The sequence below is a fragment of the Rattus norvegicus genome, chromosome 16 (genome assembly GCF_021556685.1).
Source record: "Rattus norvegicus strain SHRSP/BbbUtx chromosome 16, alternate assembly SHRSP_T2T, whole genome shotgun sequence".
Classification (NCBI taxonomy): domain Eukaryota; kingdom Metazoa; phylum Chordata; class Mammalia; order Rodentia; family Muridae; genus Rattus; species Rattus norvegicus.
This window is the reverse complement of record NC_141549.1, coordinates 42,366,848-42,384,850: the sequence shown is the minus strand read 5'-3', so window position 1 is coordinate 42,384,850 and position 18,003 is coordinate 42,366,848. Positions and strand designations below refer to the sequence as shown.

At 40.0% G+C, this 18,003-nt stretch overlaps 1 protein-coding gene and 1 pseudogene; one reads left to right on the top strand and one right to left on the bottom strand.

Annotated features, from left to right (window-relative positions):
* The window catches only part of Erich1 (glutamate-rich 1), a gene marked incomplete at its 5' end in the record, with an annotated part of 52,793,804 nt that overhangs the window by 41,279,513 nt on the left and 11,496,288 nt on the right, over window positions 1-18,003 (bottom strand).
* Window positions 1,081-12,631, top strand: LOC134482431 (ralA-binding protein 1-like; annotated as a pseudogene).

Below are 18,003 nucleotides of genomic sequence, written 5' to 3'. Positions count from 1 at the left end.
TTAAATGAGGAAAAAGAATACCCTTGGCAGGGAAGGGAGAGGCAAAGATTAAAACAGAGACTGAAGGAACACCCATTCAGAGCCTGCCCCACATGTGACCCATACATATACAGCCACCCAATTAGACAAGATGGATGAAGCAAAGAAGTGCAGACCGACAGGAGCCGGATGTAGATCTCTCCTGAGAGACACAGCCAGAATACAGCAAATACAGTGGCGAATGCCAGCAGCAAACCACTGAACTGAGGATAGGTCCCCCGTTGAAGGAATCAGAGAAAGAACTGGAAGAGCTTGAAGGGGCTCGAGACCCCATATGTACAACAATGTCAAGCAACCAGAGCTTCCAGGGAGTAAGCCACTACCTAAAGACTATACATGGACTGACCCTGGACTCTGACCCCATAGGTAGCAATGAATATCCTAGTAAGAGCACCAGTGGAAGCGGAATCCCTGGGTCCTGCTAAGACTGAACCCCCAGTGAACTAGACTATGGGGGGGAGGGCAGCAATGGGGGGAGGGTTGGGAGGGGAACACCCATAAGGAAGTGGAGGGTTGAGGGGGATGCTGCCTGGAAACTGGGAAAGGGAATAACACTCGAAATGTATATAAGAAATACTCAAGTTAATAAAAAAAAAAAGAAAAAAAAAGAAAAAAAAAAGAGATGAACTACTGCAAAAGAAAAAAATTTGATAGGTGTTTTGGTATACATGTATATAAACACACACACACACACACACACACACACACACACACACTCAAACATCTTTGTCCATCTATCTAATATTACTTGTAATTTCAGCCCTCATAATTTTGCATTAGATAGCCAGGCAGACAATATGTTTTTCAGTGAAGAAGACTATTTTATATTGTGTTATATGACTCATTTGTTTACTTTTAATTTATTTGTTTTAAGTAACATGTTTAAAATTGTATTATAGTCCAATATTCTAAAAGAAAACTCTGAAGCGAAAAAGAAACTTAATTTCAGCTCTGAACTGACACTATAGTGTATAGTCATTTATATTTTCTCATGAGGGGGACATGCTGCTGCTGAAATCAACTTAACAATGGTTCTTCAAAATGCTGAACAAGAAAAGTAAGGATGAAAAGAGCTTCACTATGACATTTGAAAAAATAGAAAATTTTTAAATGAGAATAAAAGTAAGGGTGGCTATGAAAATGGATGTAATTATTGAAGCAACAGCCTATACATAGTTCAGGGAGCTCGTTCAACCAGTGTATCTAGTATTTCATGATACAGTATAGAGTTAGACATCATCATGTTGTGAGAATTCCCACTATAGAACACAAGACCATGTCTTAGAGACATCACTAAGATTAATAACCGTGTAAGACATATGAGAAGAAGGTTACATAAGCACAACAGGATGATTAACCCAGTATAATAGGGACATTTTGCAATTGAAATTTGGTTTTTTAAAAGATCTTTATAAATTATACTATCCCATGTAATCATCTCAACTCCTGCTCAGATGTGAAGGAAAAAACTTTTAAGAAACAAAGAACTTCTATAACATCGCAGTTGGACAGGGGCTCTATGCCCCACCAGGACCAAGTATGCACCACTCCACCATTTAAAAAGGGAAGAAAACTGTTTGGAAGAGAACTCAGTTCCATTTGTCAGGATGGCATCGTGCCTGCAGCAATTCTGGTATGTCTCATACGGTGTTTCTCTGGCTATCCTAAGACAAAATCCTGCTTCTTAAATACCTGACTGCTTCACTTCTATCACTATGTGGAGCAAGAATTGTTTCTCAAATCATTGGCTTTCCAGTAGGAAGATGAGAGAGGGCTATTCAGAAACCATCTATTGGAAAAGTTGGATTTAATCCCTTAACTATTTTGGAAAATCTGATATAAAGAAATGTTGCCTGATCCTTAATGGATAATATTAGGGTGTTAAGTGTACAACAAAAGATTGAGGCACAAAACCAGCTTGAGGTCATCTGTGTCCATGCCAGCACGTGCACTGTACCTGTGCACACCATTGGTCTGGTTCTCAAGGAACAAATAGTAGTCTGTGGTGTGTGAAGCCTGACAGGTATTTCTCTATCTTCTTCTCAGGACATGCTGTACCTACTGAAAAAGAAAGGGCTCACAACCACGGGTGTCTTTTTAGAACCTCCGAGTATAACTTTGTGCTGAAAGAGCGAACCCCTAAACGGGGAGCCGAGTCTCTCGCTCTGATCTCGGGGTGAGGTGCCCCCAGGAATCACGAGTGGCCGGCCTTGATGTAACAGTACGAGGTAGCTTTATTAGCGGGATCCTGGGTCGATACGTATCTCACACAGGAGACAGAGGAATCGACCCCGAGCCTCCAGACTCGGGGGTTTATATAGGGGAGGTTAGGGGCATTCACGCGGTTACACATGATTGGTCATTTCAAATGGTGCACAGTTACTTTCGGCGCAAAATTACATCAGCAAGGAGTACGTGCTCTCTAGCAGCTCAGCAGGCAGGTAGGGTGGCTCATCTCACTCAGAGGGGTCAAGGAAGGGGAGGGGGTGGCTACAGATGGTCAATGTCCTTGGGGCTGATAGCTGGCCCGGCAAGTCCTATCTCTGGCACGTCTGGCCCTGCACATCCGGACTCTGACAATGAGTAACCTTTTTAAAGCTCTAGTTCTACAGACAATGAGTAACCTTTTTAAAACTCTAGTTCTACAGACAATGAGTAACCTTTATAAAACTCTAGTTCTACAGTGCCAAACAGTAAAGGACAAATTGGATTCAGAAGAGGAGGTGGATATAAACAAGCAATCACTTAATGTAATGGCGTGGATCTTTAAGGTAGGGAATGTCCTTCCATCATTCACCTCAGGATTCCTCTGAGTCTATGAGAGTAGTTGTCTTCTTTTTGCATTCCCTTGAGTGACAGTAGATATGTATGAGAGAAATCTTATATGCTCAAAACATGGATGATGTTTTGTTCAGAAATTGTTTAAGCAGTGTGATTGTTGAACTATCAAAAGTGAACCCTCCCCTCATTTCTAGGAGACCAAATCTCAAAGCAAATGTCCCTATCCTCTGGTGTACAGTTTTTCTGACTGTCTCAACCTATGCTCAGAGCCAACAGTTCAGGAGTTATTATGTATATATATAAACTGGCACTCAGAGTCACAGGATAGTTTGTTCTTTGTACCTTGACTAGCTGTGGTTTTCAGTAATAGTCTCCATCCATTTCAAAGAGAACCTTTTTTGATGGGTAAGTGTATATTATCTGTGAACATTAAGTTAAATATTTATAATAGGGTTCGGAGTTACACTTGTTTAGTGAAATAGGGGCAGGGCATTCTCTAAGAACTATGACCACATGTGCCTCCATGCTTCCAGTACCAGATGTGGCTTTCTGCTCCTGAGAAATCCGATAATAACTTCCTATGGTTCTCTTTATTGTGGGTATCATAATTGTATGTTTCTATCATTTAAAAATAGTATTTGAACTGTAGTATTAATCGCTTATATGTGCTAGTTTGCTCAGCTGTCCACTAGAGGCATGCTGAGCTAAGGAAAGATTTTTCTATAGTCCAAGTAAATCTGAAAATTTACTCTTTGGTCTCTAGCTTAAATAGATGAAACTTACTGGGCCCACATATCATGGAACGTTCTAACTAGGGGAAATTTGGGGAACTGTGAAGAAAGTTGGAACTAAACTGAAATTTACAGGTGAGTGTACTTTGAGTAATTTCCATGTTTAATTTTTTCCACAAAAATATTTTTCCTCTCTTTATAAGGATTTCCTCCAAAACCTCAAGGGAAGTCTAATGACTTCAAAACTATATGATGAGTGGATTGCTGTACCCGAAAAGGTCAATGATAAAGAGAAATTAGCTGCAGTGCAGAGGTAATTGTTGGAAACTGTGAACAACCTCAACAAAATAGAAGTAACATTTGCTTACACACATTAGAAATTATATATCACAGAAACATTTACTAAGAACACTGACAGACAGCAAAAGCTTTCAATTGTTCACAAACATGGAAGACACTTTCAAAAGAGTATGAGTTACAGTGGGAATTACAGTAGCCCAGGCTTATAATCTTACTTTCATATTCCAATTAGATTTGTCTTTTTTCTGAATTGAGTAAATATTTCAAGCAATAATTTGAGTACAAACTCTTTCATTTTATTTACAGTGCATCCTGCATACGATACGATTACTCCGTTCCCTTCCTTTATATTTACAAATTGAGTATACTTGTTTTAAAATAACTGTCTCTGTGTTCAGTCTTTTAGATAAAATGCCACCTGAAAATGCAGCTCTTCTGAGGCAACTTTTTTGTATACTATATGAAATTAAAAGTAACTGTTCTGTTAATGAAATGTCTTCTTACCACCTATCTGTTGGGTTAGCCCCATGTCTCTTATTTGTGCCCAGCTCCTGCAATAATGGAGTGACAAATGATATTGGCAAAAGGGTAATTAGATAAGAATTTTATGCCTAGCATTGATAAGCCTTTACAATGAGACAGGAAAACAGGATTACCCTGAGAATCTTGGTTATTTTGTTGTTGTTGTTGTTGATGATGATGATTGTTTTGGTTTTTGTTTTGTTTCATTTTGTAAAGTAAGTACAGCTTTGGAAGGTGTTCTTCTGGAGGAAAGGAATCATTGGTGCATTTTAAGTAAAATATAAATGGGTATTTGAGCTCAGTGACTCAGTCTTTTGTCTTTATCATTTAGAATATCCTTACACTAACCCATAGAGAACAAATGCTGTGAAATGATACAAAAAAAAATCCTAGGTACTGGGCTCAGCAATCAAGACTTAATTCTGACATATTCAATGTAGAATGTGTGAAATTCTACTTGTTTTCAAGGTGGTTTCCCCAACAAAAAATGGCAATGCAATTTGGATTTTTTTTATCAGATATGATCCTTAAGAATTCCTGATTAATGTGAGTAAAATACCATTGGCCTCAGGATGCTGGTTATGATTGGTTTAGAGAAATTATTGTGTATACTTTTCTATGTTAGCCATCTTTCAAGTACTATAATAAACTACCAAACCTTATGCAGTACAGTGATCAAATGGTTATTTTGACTCTAAATATTTGAGTTTCTGATCCATTATTAATTGACCAATTGTCCTTGGACCTGTAAGGAACATACTGCAAAACAACTCAACTGAGAAACAATAATATTCCTCATATTGTGTAGAAGAATCAAAGCTCAGGAGAAGACAGGGTTCCAAAATACCTGCCATTGAAGATACATAATTATCCCATTTCCTCCCAGTAGATCTTATTTCAAATACCTCCCAATATAATGAATCATAAAATCAAGATGTTACCATTGCATCTGCACTGAGTCATCACTGTATTAAGATTAAGTAATTAACTAAATATGTGAAGAAATGGCACCTACAGTGATATATTGATGCAGCTGTTACCATTGCATTGCACTGAGACACATGAATTTCACTGCTCAGATGGGTTTGCCTGTCTCTTACTTTTTAGACAGCCCATGTGAACTTTCAATAGGATGGTACTCACATTCAGAGGCCATCTTCCCTCCTTAGCTCTGCCTTTCTATAAGCATCCTTATAATCATGCTCACACATATATTATAAAATGTAACCAAAGCTATTTCAGTGTACAGTATGTATCACATACTGGCCATCACAATGTAAAAACTGTAAATCATTCTCTTATGTAACATTGCACTGTGACAATCACACTTGAACATCTGATCTCACAATCTTTTAAATTTCTGACAAAAGCCTGCCCCTATTTCTAACATGTACATTTTTCTCAGAATTTTTAATGGCATATTTTTAGCCTCCAAGACTAAGAAGTAAAATGTGGTTTTGCAACCATGCAAAATGACAGAGACCCTCTGTGTTTGCCCTATTTTTTCATAGATTTCTCTAGTAGAATTTATGATCGAAAATTCTCCAAAAGTTTTTGGAGAGGACTTGGCTGCAGTGTGGCATGGAACATCACTATATCATTCTCCTGGAGGAAAGTCCTCATGTTCCCAGAATAATGCAACAAATATTGGAAACATTAAAGAAACCGAACATGGACTCAGCAACTGCCCCATTGGGAGAACATGCACTACTGGCTATAATACAATGCCGAAAAGTCCAGCTGCTCCTCTTCCCTATGAGGGCCTTATAGGTTGTTCTACTCCCAGAACTTAAAGTTAAATCATTGAGCACTGAAAATATGATTTAAAACAAACAGTAATGAAGGATTTACCATGTGAGGGAAAATTTCACCTGTCCATTATAGATATTATCCTATTGTTAGAATTTGCTTCCAAATTTTAGTACCTCTTTCCACTGGTCCTGAGTTTATGCTAGAGGTTAAACACAGAAATGAGATTAAGGAATTAAGAATATGTAAAGAAATGATACTTACAATGATATATTGATTCTTAACATTTTGTCCATCTTTATTAACTTGAGTATTTCTTATTTACATTTCTTTTTTATTTTATTAACTTGAGTGTTTCTTATTTACATTTCAGATGTTATTCCCTTTCCCGGTTTCCGGGCCAACATCCCCCTAACCCCTCCCACTCCCCTTCTATATGGGTGTTCCCCTCCCCATCCTCCCCCCATTGCCGCCCTTCCCCCAACAATCATGTTCACTGGGGGTTCAGTCTTAGCAGGAACAAGGGCTTCCCCTTACACTGGTGATCTTACTAGGATACTCATTGCTACCTATGAGGTCAGAGTCCAGGGTCAGTCCATGTATAGTCTTTAGGTAGTGGCTTAGTCCCTGGAAGCTCTGGTTGCTTGGCATTGTTGTTCATAAGGGGTCTTGAGCCCCTTCAAGCTCTTCCAGTTCTTTCTCTGATTCCTTCAACGGGGGTCCTATTCTCAGTTCAGTGGTTTGCTGCTGGCATACGCCTCTGTGTTTGCTGTATTCTGGCTGTGTCTCTCAGGAGAGATCTACATCCGGCTCCTGTCAGCCTCCACTTCTTTGCTTCATCCATCTTGTCTAATTGGGTGGCTGTATATGTATGGGCCACATGTGAGGCAGGCTCTGAATGGGTGTTCCTTCTGTGTCTGTTTTAATCTTTGCCTCTCTATTCCCTGCCAAGGGTATTCTTGTTCCCCTTTTAAAGAAGGAGTGAAGCATTCACATTTTGGTCATCCATCTTGAGTTTCATGTGTCCTGTGTATCTAGGGTAATTCAAGCATTTGGGCTAATAGCCACTTATCAATGAGTGCATACCATGTGTGTTTTTCTGTGATTGGGTTACCTCACTCAGGATGATATTTCCCAGTTCCCTCCATTTGCCTATGAATTTCATAAAGTCATTGTTTTTGACAGCTGAGTAATATTCCATTGTGAAGATGTACCACATTTTCTGTATCCATTCCTCTGTTGAAGGGCATCTGGGTTCTTTCCAGCTTCTGGCTACTATAAATAAGGCTGCTATGAACATAGTGGAGCACGTGTCTTTGTTGTATGTTGGAGCATCTTTTTGATATATGCCTAAGAGAGGTATAGCTGGGTCCTTAGGTAGTTCAATGTCCAATTTTCTGAGGAACCTCCAGACTGATTTCCAGAATGGTTGTACCAGTCTGCAATCCCACCAACAATGGAAGAGTGTTCCTCTTTCTCCACATCCTCGCCAGCATTTGCTGTCACCTGAGTTTTTGTTCTTAGCCATTCTTACTAGGGTGAGGTGGAATCTCATAGATTTATATAAGAAAGAAAATAGCAACTCAACAGCAAATTGGATTTTCTCTATGTAACAGCTCTGGCTGTCATGATCAGTGAACCAAACTGAAATCAAATTTACAGCGATCCTCTTGGCTCTGCTTCCTGAGATCTAGAAATAAAGGCATGTGCCACCATCCTAGTTTCTTACGAAAATCTATAAATATAGCATAATAAACCCATATGGTTGACATAGACACTACAATCTCAGATTTGAGCTCACAGATCAGTGGAGAAAGCCAAGGAATATAACCAAAGTGCAGTTAGGCAAATTGTGTTGTGAAGTACAGATACTGCTGGTATTTTACTGTTGTTCAGGGCAGTTGGAAAGTCAAACAATAGGATGAAAAGATTGGTACTATATGACTGTTTGATTCTAATACCTATAAGCATAGCTTTCAAGGCAAACACAATAACTCACTCTTTATACATGAAGAATGGGCCATATAGAACTATATATCGAGTGCCTTATGAAGCAAGATCATTATAAATGTTATAATATTAATTAGTTATTTTCTCTGTGTTTGTGATATTGCATAAGGCATGCAGGTGGTAAAAGGAAAAGGGTATGTATGTAGGGCTAAATGAGGACTAAATGAGTTCAGTAACAGCAATGATTTCCCTTCTTTCTTAGATTCACAAAAACACAAAGGCAATGTATATACTAACCCAAGAGTAACATCTATTAATCCACGACAAGCAAAAACAGAAATGTTTGTTTGGCAAATCTCTTTCGGGTCTTTTAGAAGACAAAAAGTTGCCTACTCCAAAACTTGTGAGTATCATTTTGAGTTTCTACAGCACCTTCATTCTAAGGAATTATTTAATCAAACAGATTAATGTTTAGATAACCTATACATGAAGGTAAGATCATTGTAAAATAGAAATAGTTTGCACTGAAGTTTGAGTCATGTAATTGAAAGAAATCAAAAATACAAAATAAAAAGAAATAGTATTCCCACGTTTTACCCTGATTGCATCAAAGATCCTAACCCACCAGCTTCTTGGAGGAAATGGGTCTAGGGAAGTACACCGCTGATAACCCGACTGTAAAGTCCTCCAGCTTCTTTATGACTCCATATTATTCTGGAGTCGATCCCTTAATAGCATTGCCTCTGAGATTACTCAATCTTTTATAATTAATATCTATAGATTTTTACTTTACTTTATCAATGAATTAGATGTACACATTATTTTTTTGCTATATAGTAACATCTTTTATTATAGTGGACTAGATTTAAATGCTGCCTAATATGGCTTAATCTATTTTAAACTACTTACTAAACTTCTTTGGAAATATATATTTACTGTCCACATCTATTTTAGCACTATAGTTGAGCTAGGAATTTATGCTTTGTGTGAACCAATTTATCCTGTCAGACACATGAGCATTCCTGCCCATTTCTTAGGTATTTTAGAGCAGAGTTTTCTGGTAACCATGTTTTTAATCATGTAATCAATTGAAAATAGAGAAAATGTGGAATAAATCTGTGTATGGTAGTCATTTTTTACAGAATAAAATTATGGAAGAATAATTGACAAATACTTGGGTTCTTAAATGTGACAGCATCTTTAGACATAGTTAAAAATAAGAAGTCACAGAAAGGGTTGGGGATTTAGCTCAGTGGTAGAGGGCTTGCCTAGCAAGTGCAAGGCCCTGGGTTTGGTTCCCAGCTCCGGAAAAAAAGAAAAAAGAAAAAAAAGTCAGAGAAAAGGAAATTAAAGACTTAGAAGTAGGGAAATAATATTTATAAAAATAAAAAACTTAGGATACATAATTAGAGGCCAGGAGAGACAGGAAGTAAAATACTGATTTGATCTCTAGAAGGGAAATATCCCAATATTTACTTAGAATGCCATGCTTGAGAAAGATATTCATAGAAGGAAACAGAAAGTAATAAAGGACCATTCACCAAAATGCTTTGGGGAACAGGAGTCCAAACAAAACTGTGATGTTACAAATTGGGGAAAAATGGATTAGGGAAGAAAATGTATTTGGAAGCTAAAACAGAAAAAAGTTCAATGACTTCTTTATTCCTCTCAGTTATTGCTGTGCACCCAAAACAGTCCTTGCTCAGGATCACAATAAAAGACATATTTGTGCTTCAGATGTGGATCTCTATTAATACAAGCTTATGCTTATCCCACACAGGATGTGTTATCCATAATTGCAGAGAAAGGACCAGAATCAGATCACATATTCAAAATTCTACCTAAAGAATCACACTGGTCCCTGAGGTGTAGGCTTGACAGTGAACAGCACAGTGACTGGAGTGAAGAATACATGCTTATAAAGTCTTATCTGTCTTAAAGGTAAGGAAGGTTTTTACATCACCAACATTAACATCCATCTAGAGATGCATATGTCTTTTCTGTCCTTGAGATTACATGATGATGTCTGTTTCCTGGAGCTATGGACACATGACGTCTTGATAAGAGGCATAACATTTAAAAGTCTGACAACCTCAAAGACTCATCACAAAGACACAGGTGAAGAGCTTCTGTTGGAAGTTAACATCCTCATATATCAGATGGGCTTTAGTTTGGCGTTAAAAAAGTTCCTACTGATTTCACCTCTGACCATACCATGTGAAGTAATAGTGGAACAAGTTACAATAGTGGTAAAAGTGTGTTTCACAAAACACATGTTTCAATAACACTTACCAAAAAATGTCCTTCAGAAATAACAGCACAAAATGGCTAGTCCACCACTGATCAGGAATTGGTGTAAACAGGCAAAGGCTGGGCGGGGTGGGAATGGGGTTCCTGCATCCGGCCAGGGGGACAGCACAGGAGGCAGCGGCTTCATCAGAGCAGATGTCACTCGGCTGCAGGCACTGGTGGAATGGATAGGTAACAGAAAACCACTTCCCTTCCTCCTCAGGGCTTCAGCTCCTTCCTGCCCCCCACCAGCAGCCCTAGTGAACACTGCCAGGCCAAGCAAGGCGGCAGGCTGACCCGGACTCCCAGCTCTGAGGAGATCAGCTACAAAATTTCCTGGATTGTACCGGGCAGGTGAGCCTTTACCTCCCCATGACATACTCCATGAGCCTCCTGATATCGTGTCAGATGATGAGAAAGACCATGGAAAGAAAAAACGAAAATTTAAGAAAAAGGAGAAAAGGACTGAAGGCTAAGCTGCCTTCTAGGAAGACAGCTCTGGAGATGAAGCTGAAAGTCCTTCCAAGATGAAGAGGTCCAAGGGAATCCATGTGTTCAAAAAGCCCAGCTTCTCTAAAAAGAAGGAAAAGGATTTTAAAATCAAAGAAAAGCCCAAAGAAGAAAAGCATAAAGAGGAAAAGCACAAATAGGAAAAGCATAAAGAAAAGAAATGTAAAGACTTGACAGAAGCCAATGTTGTTAAAGAGTGGAAGGAGAAGAAGAAAAAGAAGAAGCCAACTCAGGAGCCAGAGGTGCCTCAGACGGTCGTCCCAAGTCTCAGACCCATTTTCGGCGTTCCTTTGGCTGACGCAGTAGAGAGGACCATGATGTATGACGGCATCCAGCTGCCAGCTGTCTTCCGAGAGTGTGTGGACTACATGGAGCAGCATGGCATGAAGTGTGAAGGCATCTACCCAGTGTCAGGAGTCAAAAGGTAGATGAGCTGAAAGCAGCCTATGACCGAGAGGAGTCTCCAAACTTGGAAGAATATGAACCTAACACTGTAGCCAGCTTGCTGAAGCAGTATTTGCGAGACCTTCCAGAGAATTTGCTTACCAGAGAGCTTATGCCCCGATTTGAAGAGGCTTGTCAGAGGACCACAGAGACGGAGAAAGTGCAGGAGTTCCCTAACTGCCGGAGTATAACCATCTTCTGCTTTCCTGGCTCATTGTGCACATGGACCACATCATTGCGAAGGAGATAGAAACCAAGGTGAACATCCAGAACATCTCTCTAGTGCTGAGCCCAACTGTCCAGATCAGCAATCGGGTCCTGTATGTGCTTTTCACACATGTGCAAGAGCTCTTTAGCACCGTGGTCCTGAAGCAAGTAACAAGACCTCTGCGTTGGTCCAACACGGCCACAATGCCTACACTGCCAGAGACCCAAACAGGCATCAAGGAAGAGATCAGGAGACAGGAGTTCCTTTTGAACTGTTTACATCGAGATCTACAACGCGGGATATAGGATTTATCTAAAGAAGAAAGATTATGGGAAGTACAGAGGATTCTGACTGCCCTCAAGAGAAAGCTGAGGGAAGCTAAAAGACAAGAGTGTGAGACCAAGATTTCCCAGGAGATAGCCAGCCTTTAGAACGAGGATGTTGCCAAAGAAGAAATGGACGAAAATGAGGAGGTCATAAATATCCTCCCTGCCCAGGAGAATGAGATCCTGACTGAGCAGGAGGAGCTCCTGGCCATGGAGCAGTTTCTGCATAGTCAGATCGCCTCGGAGAAAGAAAAGATCCACTGCCTCCGAGCTGAGATTGCGGAGATCCAGTCACCAGCATGGCTGCAGCGAGACAAAGAAGCACTCTTCTGACAGCGAGTGGGAAAGCAAGGATGAGGAGGAGCTGCAGATCATTCTGGAAGACTTAGAGAGGCAGAATGCGAGTTAGAAATAAAGAACAATCAATCACTTGAACCAAGCAGTCGGTGAAGAACGGGAGGCCATCATTGAGCTCTGTGTGCAGCTCCAGTTGCTCCAGATGCAGCGAACCAAGTCTGAGCAACAGCTCCAGGAGGAGGAGGAGGAGCCTGAGAAGTGAGGGGGCACAGGCCCACTGCCCTGTGAAGGTGTCCTTGAGATGATAGCAGCCAAGGAGCAGGTGAAGCCCTCGCCCAGCAAAGACCCGAAGGAGACGCATCTGAACTGCTCCGGCCCTGTGCATCATAGTGTAAGCGAGAGTCCACTGCCTGTCCTGCCCGGCAGCGTTCTGTAAAGGCTCTCAGAGACGCTCACTCTTGCACACATCTGACTCCATGTCAGGCTCAGGTCCTGGGAGGGTGAAGCGGTGGACACTCGGGGGTGGAGGGCTTGCAGGGAACACAGGCATTTCCAGATAGTATCAGCTTATTTGAAAATTAATTGTCTTTGATAAAAATAACTATTTTCACCCTTGAGTGGCTTCTTTTTAAACCAAAAAACTTTTTGCTTTGTTGTTGTTGTTGTTGTTGTTGTTGTTGTTGTTGTTGTTGTTGTTTAAATCACAGTAGAATCAGGATCTCTTTCTTATCAAAGGGTGGGAACCAAACCAGCTCACTTCTGCGCCTGCCTTGTGGACGCTCGTGGTGTCACCAGCCCTGCAGGGTCCCTGGCTACTCTTGCTAGTGCCTTCCACACCTTTTGGTGCAGATTGTTCAGTGGGGAGCTGCCTCATATTCTCTGACTGGCCAAAAAGGCTCTCGCTGGGGTTCCCTGTACCTGCCCTGTGTGTACCACTTTGCTTTTCCAGCTCGGGGTCTGTCAGTGTGAGTCAGGATAACCCAGTTTGGTTGCAGACGGAGGTTATCATGCAGCCTGCCACCAGCCTGGGCAGCGCAGGCCACCCACTCACTGCCAGGGAGCAGCAAGGGCCTCTTCTCAGAGGTGGCCCTGAGGTTGCACAGGACGCTTCTCACACCAGAGTCCTTTTCCACACTGACCTTCCAGGAAAGTCACCTTCCACAGTGACTTCAGCTTGTGCTGGGATACCCACACCTCTGCCAGGAAAAACAATGTAGATGCTCTCATGCACAACTTTCACCTGTCCATGTCATCTCAAGGGGCTGCTTAAGGACTCTGACAGAACTGAGCGGAAGGAAGGAAAGCATAACTGTAATTGACCCCACCTGGTGTTTGCCTCTAACCCAGACAACTGCTCCCAGCGGTCTGGGAGGCCTGACTCTTAGGCAACCGGATTTCACTGTCAGATGAGTGGCCCCCAGGGAGGTCCCCTGTGGCTCTGAAGACGGATCCCACACTCTAAAGTGAGCAACAAACCCACAGGAGGGCTCCAGTCTACTCCTAGTTAGTATTTATTTCAGCACCTGTTTTGTGCGATTTTTCATTAGCCTCTACCTATTGCACTGTGGTGACTTGTTGGCCATTATTTGATTTTTGTATGAAAAAAAAGCTTTGTTATAGAAATCAGCATACTATTTTTTTTAAATCTGGAGAGAAGATGTTATGGAGACTGGAAACGTGGTCAGGTGTCAAATGAAAATGTATAAGTGCATTGCTGCACCTGTCAGATGTGCGACACTCATTCTATATTTGCTGGCAATATCGAAGAATTCTTTTTGTTTGTGTAAACTCTAATCAAGGTATCATGGGTTTTTAAAATTTCATTACAAATGTCTCAGTGTTGGTTAACTAATTTTTGCCAGGACCATTATTGATTAAGGAAATAAATTCAGCAGCCATTTGAGGAAAAAAAAAACAGAATTGGTGTTCGATGTTGGATATTGCCCTCCCTACATGGAATTGTTTTCATTCCCAATCAAAAAACTAACCAGCAATTTCACTTTATCTGAATATTCACACTGGTCCCTGAGGGGTAAGATAGACACCGAACGATATATTAATTGGAATGAAGAACGGGTGCTTGTTATACCATCTCTCTTTCCTGGAACCACGGACTCATGATCCCTTGATAAGATGCATGGCAGGTAAAAGTCTGACAAAGATTAGAATGTCACAAGATTTATCCCAAAGACACAGGTGAACAGCTTCTGTTGGAAGGTAAAATAATCATATAACAGATCGGCTTTAGTTTGGCATTACATATATTCCCACTGATTCACCTCGGGCTGTATATTGTAAAGTAATAGCAGGACAAGTAGTAATAGTGATAAAAGTGTGTTTTACAAAATTCATGTCTTAAATAATACTTACCAAAAATTATCCCTCACAAATAACAGTTCAAAATGGCTAGTTCACCACTGACCCACGATAGGCTGTCAATGTTTGATATTGCCCTCTGCCCAGTAGATAAACAAAATTGTTTTCCTTGTCAATCAAAAAACAATCCAGCACTTTCACTTTTGCCGGATATTGACATTCTAATTCCATGTCAAGTAGTCAAGAATTAACCTAAGCTACATTTAACCTGTCTAGCACTCTTAATTTGTCAGGGAGCTGCAGTGACTTTACAGCAAATATCCTTGTTTTATTTCTGTTTGGGCCTTGATCTGAATTCACCTCTCAGAAGACTGTGGACCTATGGCCCAAACATCAAGAGAAAACATAATGTTCTGCGATTAACTATGTTTAGTAACTTTGGGCAAAGGTACCCAATGATTCCTCCTTGGCTCTTGAGCTTGCCAAGTGTGTCTGGTTAAAATTGCCAGAAACTTAGGATCACATCATGGGGAGAAAGTTAAGATCAGTGACTGAAGGTAGCCATGTGCATTCAAAGAAATTTACAGGTGCAAGAGCACCTGGGATTCTTCCAATTTTATGACTTGCTACCCTTAGTACAGCACGAAAGTTATTTGTGGTATTTTATGAACAAAGACAGTTTCTGTTCTTTAAACAAACTGATGCTTACAACTTAATTTATATTGTTGAATATTTACCAATTTTAAGAAAAAGAGATGAAACTGAGATGTTCTCACTTGGAAAACATATAAGAAACTTCATCACTATTCCAGGTAGTCTGTAAGTAGAGGTCTACATGTATATTACAGCTTTACTCTGTGTGTACTCTACACATTCACCAAATTATACAATTAGGATCAGGTAATTTCTGGTGCTGCCATTTTTTGACAGTTGCCTATTTCCAAGAAGAGGACTATGGTCTTTGTTTCTTTGTTTTGTTCATTTATTTTATTAGTTATAATCATTATTATTATTATTTTACATTTATTTATTTGTTAATTTTATGTCTCCTATGCTGACAACCTCCCCCCCCCATTCTCTCCTCACAAAGTCTTTTTCCTTCTCTGAGCCAGTTACAGGCCCCTGGTTTATCCTACTACCTTGGCACCTCAACTCTCTTCAGGGTTAGACCATCTTCTCCCCTAAGGCCAGTTGAGGAGGAGTTTCAAGTCAAGAGCTTGCAGATAGCCCTGCTCCACATGTTGGGGGACACACGTGGAGACTAAGCTTTACGTTTGCTATAAATGTACAGTAAGGTCATGGTACAGCTTCTGTAGGCTTTTTAGATGGTAATTCAGCCTTTGGTAGCCCCTAGTGGTCCTGAGTAGTTGATTCTGTAGCTCTTCCTATGGAGTTCCTATCTCCTTTAGGGTGTGGAATCCTTCCCCCATTTCTTCCTTACAAGTCCCTGATTGATCCATAAAATCCAATGATTGGCTATGGCTCTTCATATCCTATTCCAGTCAGCTGCTGGATGGAGCCTCTCAGAGGGCACTTATGATAGGCTCCTGTCTGGATATTCCATGTAGGAGCTGGTTTCCTTTAGGCAGAGAGAGCTTTGAGCTGGGAAGTGGAGTGGAGATCTATGATTGCAAGGAGTGGTATAGTCTAGAAGCCAGGAGAGGCAATTTGAACAGACAGTAGGTTTACTTCATTGCTATAGCAACTAGGACTCTGCTTCATTGATTCTAGTCTTAGGGAAGAAAAAAATAAGATCCTGCATATATGGGTTCCATTTTTGAGCCAAGATTCTGGAGCCATGGCAGTTTGGGAATCTTTTAGGGAAGTACGATCTCAACCAATGATTCTCAGCCTCCCTAATCCTGTAACACTAATATATTTTCTCATGGCTTTGTGACTCATAACCATTACTTCATTTTGCTTCTCTTCATAATTCAAATTTTGCTCCTGATGTGATTATAAAGAAAAATGGATGGAATGTCTGATATGGAAAATATATGTGACCCCGTTATGATTATGACCCACAAATGGAGAATCACTGGTCTAAACTGCTAATTTTAAACAAAAATGTTTTTCAAGTACTTTCTACAATGTACATTGACCATTACTATTTTTGTTTTATTTTCAATAAAAAAAGGATTTTATTATTACCATCGATGGAAGCTTACTAACTTTGGATTTTTATGAAAATTGGCTTAGCATCCCAAATGAAGGAACTCTGGCTGGAAAAATTAATGCCATTCAAAGGTAATGATACAGTAAACACTTGGGGAACTGCACCAATATAGAAGCAATGCTTTCGTAAGGTACATAAGCTTGTGTATACAGGATTATAAGCTGGAATGATGTTCTATGCCAAGAGGTTTCCTTAGGTCAGACATGTATTGTCACTTTTTAAACATTCCCATTTCTCAAGCTAGCGTGTTGAACCATGTCTGTAATCTTACCTTGGAGCCTTCTCCTTTATAAATGTCATGATTTAGAAGACAGTCTATGTAACACCTCGTGTTCAGGTCAGTTTAGAGTATTGGTTTAGTTCCTGTGTGAGACAAATTAAAAGAAGTGTGTATAATACCTGTGGGTTACTTGCATCCTAGAATTGTTACCATGGTATTGTGAATATTTCACATGGTCAATATATGTCATTGATTAGAACAGGAATCTCTTACTGAATTCTTCTTTCTCAACTATAACTACCTAGAGAAGTCTAGATCAGGTATAGCTTTGACTTTTTTGAATAATTTTTCTGTGTGATACATAGAATGATTTCATACTTAACCAGAGCTTTGATCTCCTATTGCAACCCAGGAGCCCTGCATCTCTGTCTTGCTGTAGCGAAGCTTTTATAATTGCATTTTGTAGGGTCACTAGTGTGCTTTCTGCTCCTTATGTTCTAGAGTGTCACAAGAGTGTTACATGGATTCATACTACATTAGATATTAAATGTGTCTCCACTCCATGATGGATGGAAAGATAGTTTGCTGTTTAATAACACTGGATGTTTTCATACACAGAACACACATGGTCTTCAAAAATCTTCATTCATTCTAATACCAGGGCATTGAGTAGAGTCATGAGTGTGATTTTGCTCCTTATGTTCTAGATTGTTATAAGGGTGTGTCGTCGATTCATAATACATTAGATATTAAATGTGTCCCCATGGTGGCAAGAAAGATGGTTTGCTGTTTGATAACACTGGATGTTTTCACACACAGAACATACATGGTTTGCAACAATATTCACTCATTCTATTACCAGGGATCCTGACATGTTCTTCTGGCTTCCGTAGGTAGCAGTCATACATCTAGTACACTGAAATTCCTAAATAATTTGAAAAATGTTTTTTCCATGATTCTGTACAGAAAAGTGATTTTCAGAAAATATTTTATGTAATACTCTAGCTATATATTCTTACTTCTTTTGAATTCTGATTATACTATGAGTTGGTCTACAAAACATTTACCCTATTTGTTCTTTGTAGTTAGATTTCTAACTTACATTATTTTCAAGATGGTCTAACCTAAAATTCTCCTTTTTCTTT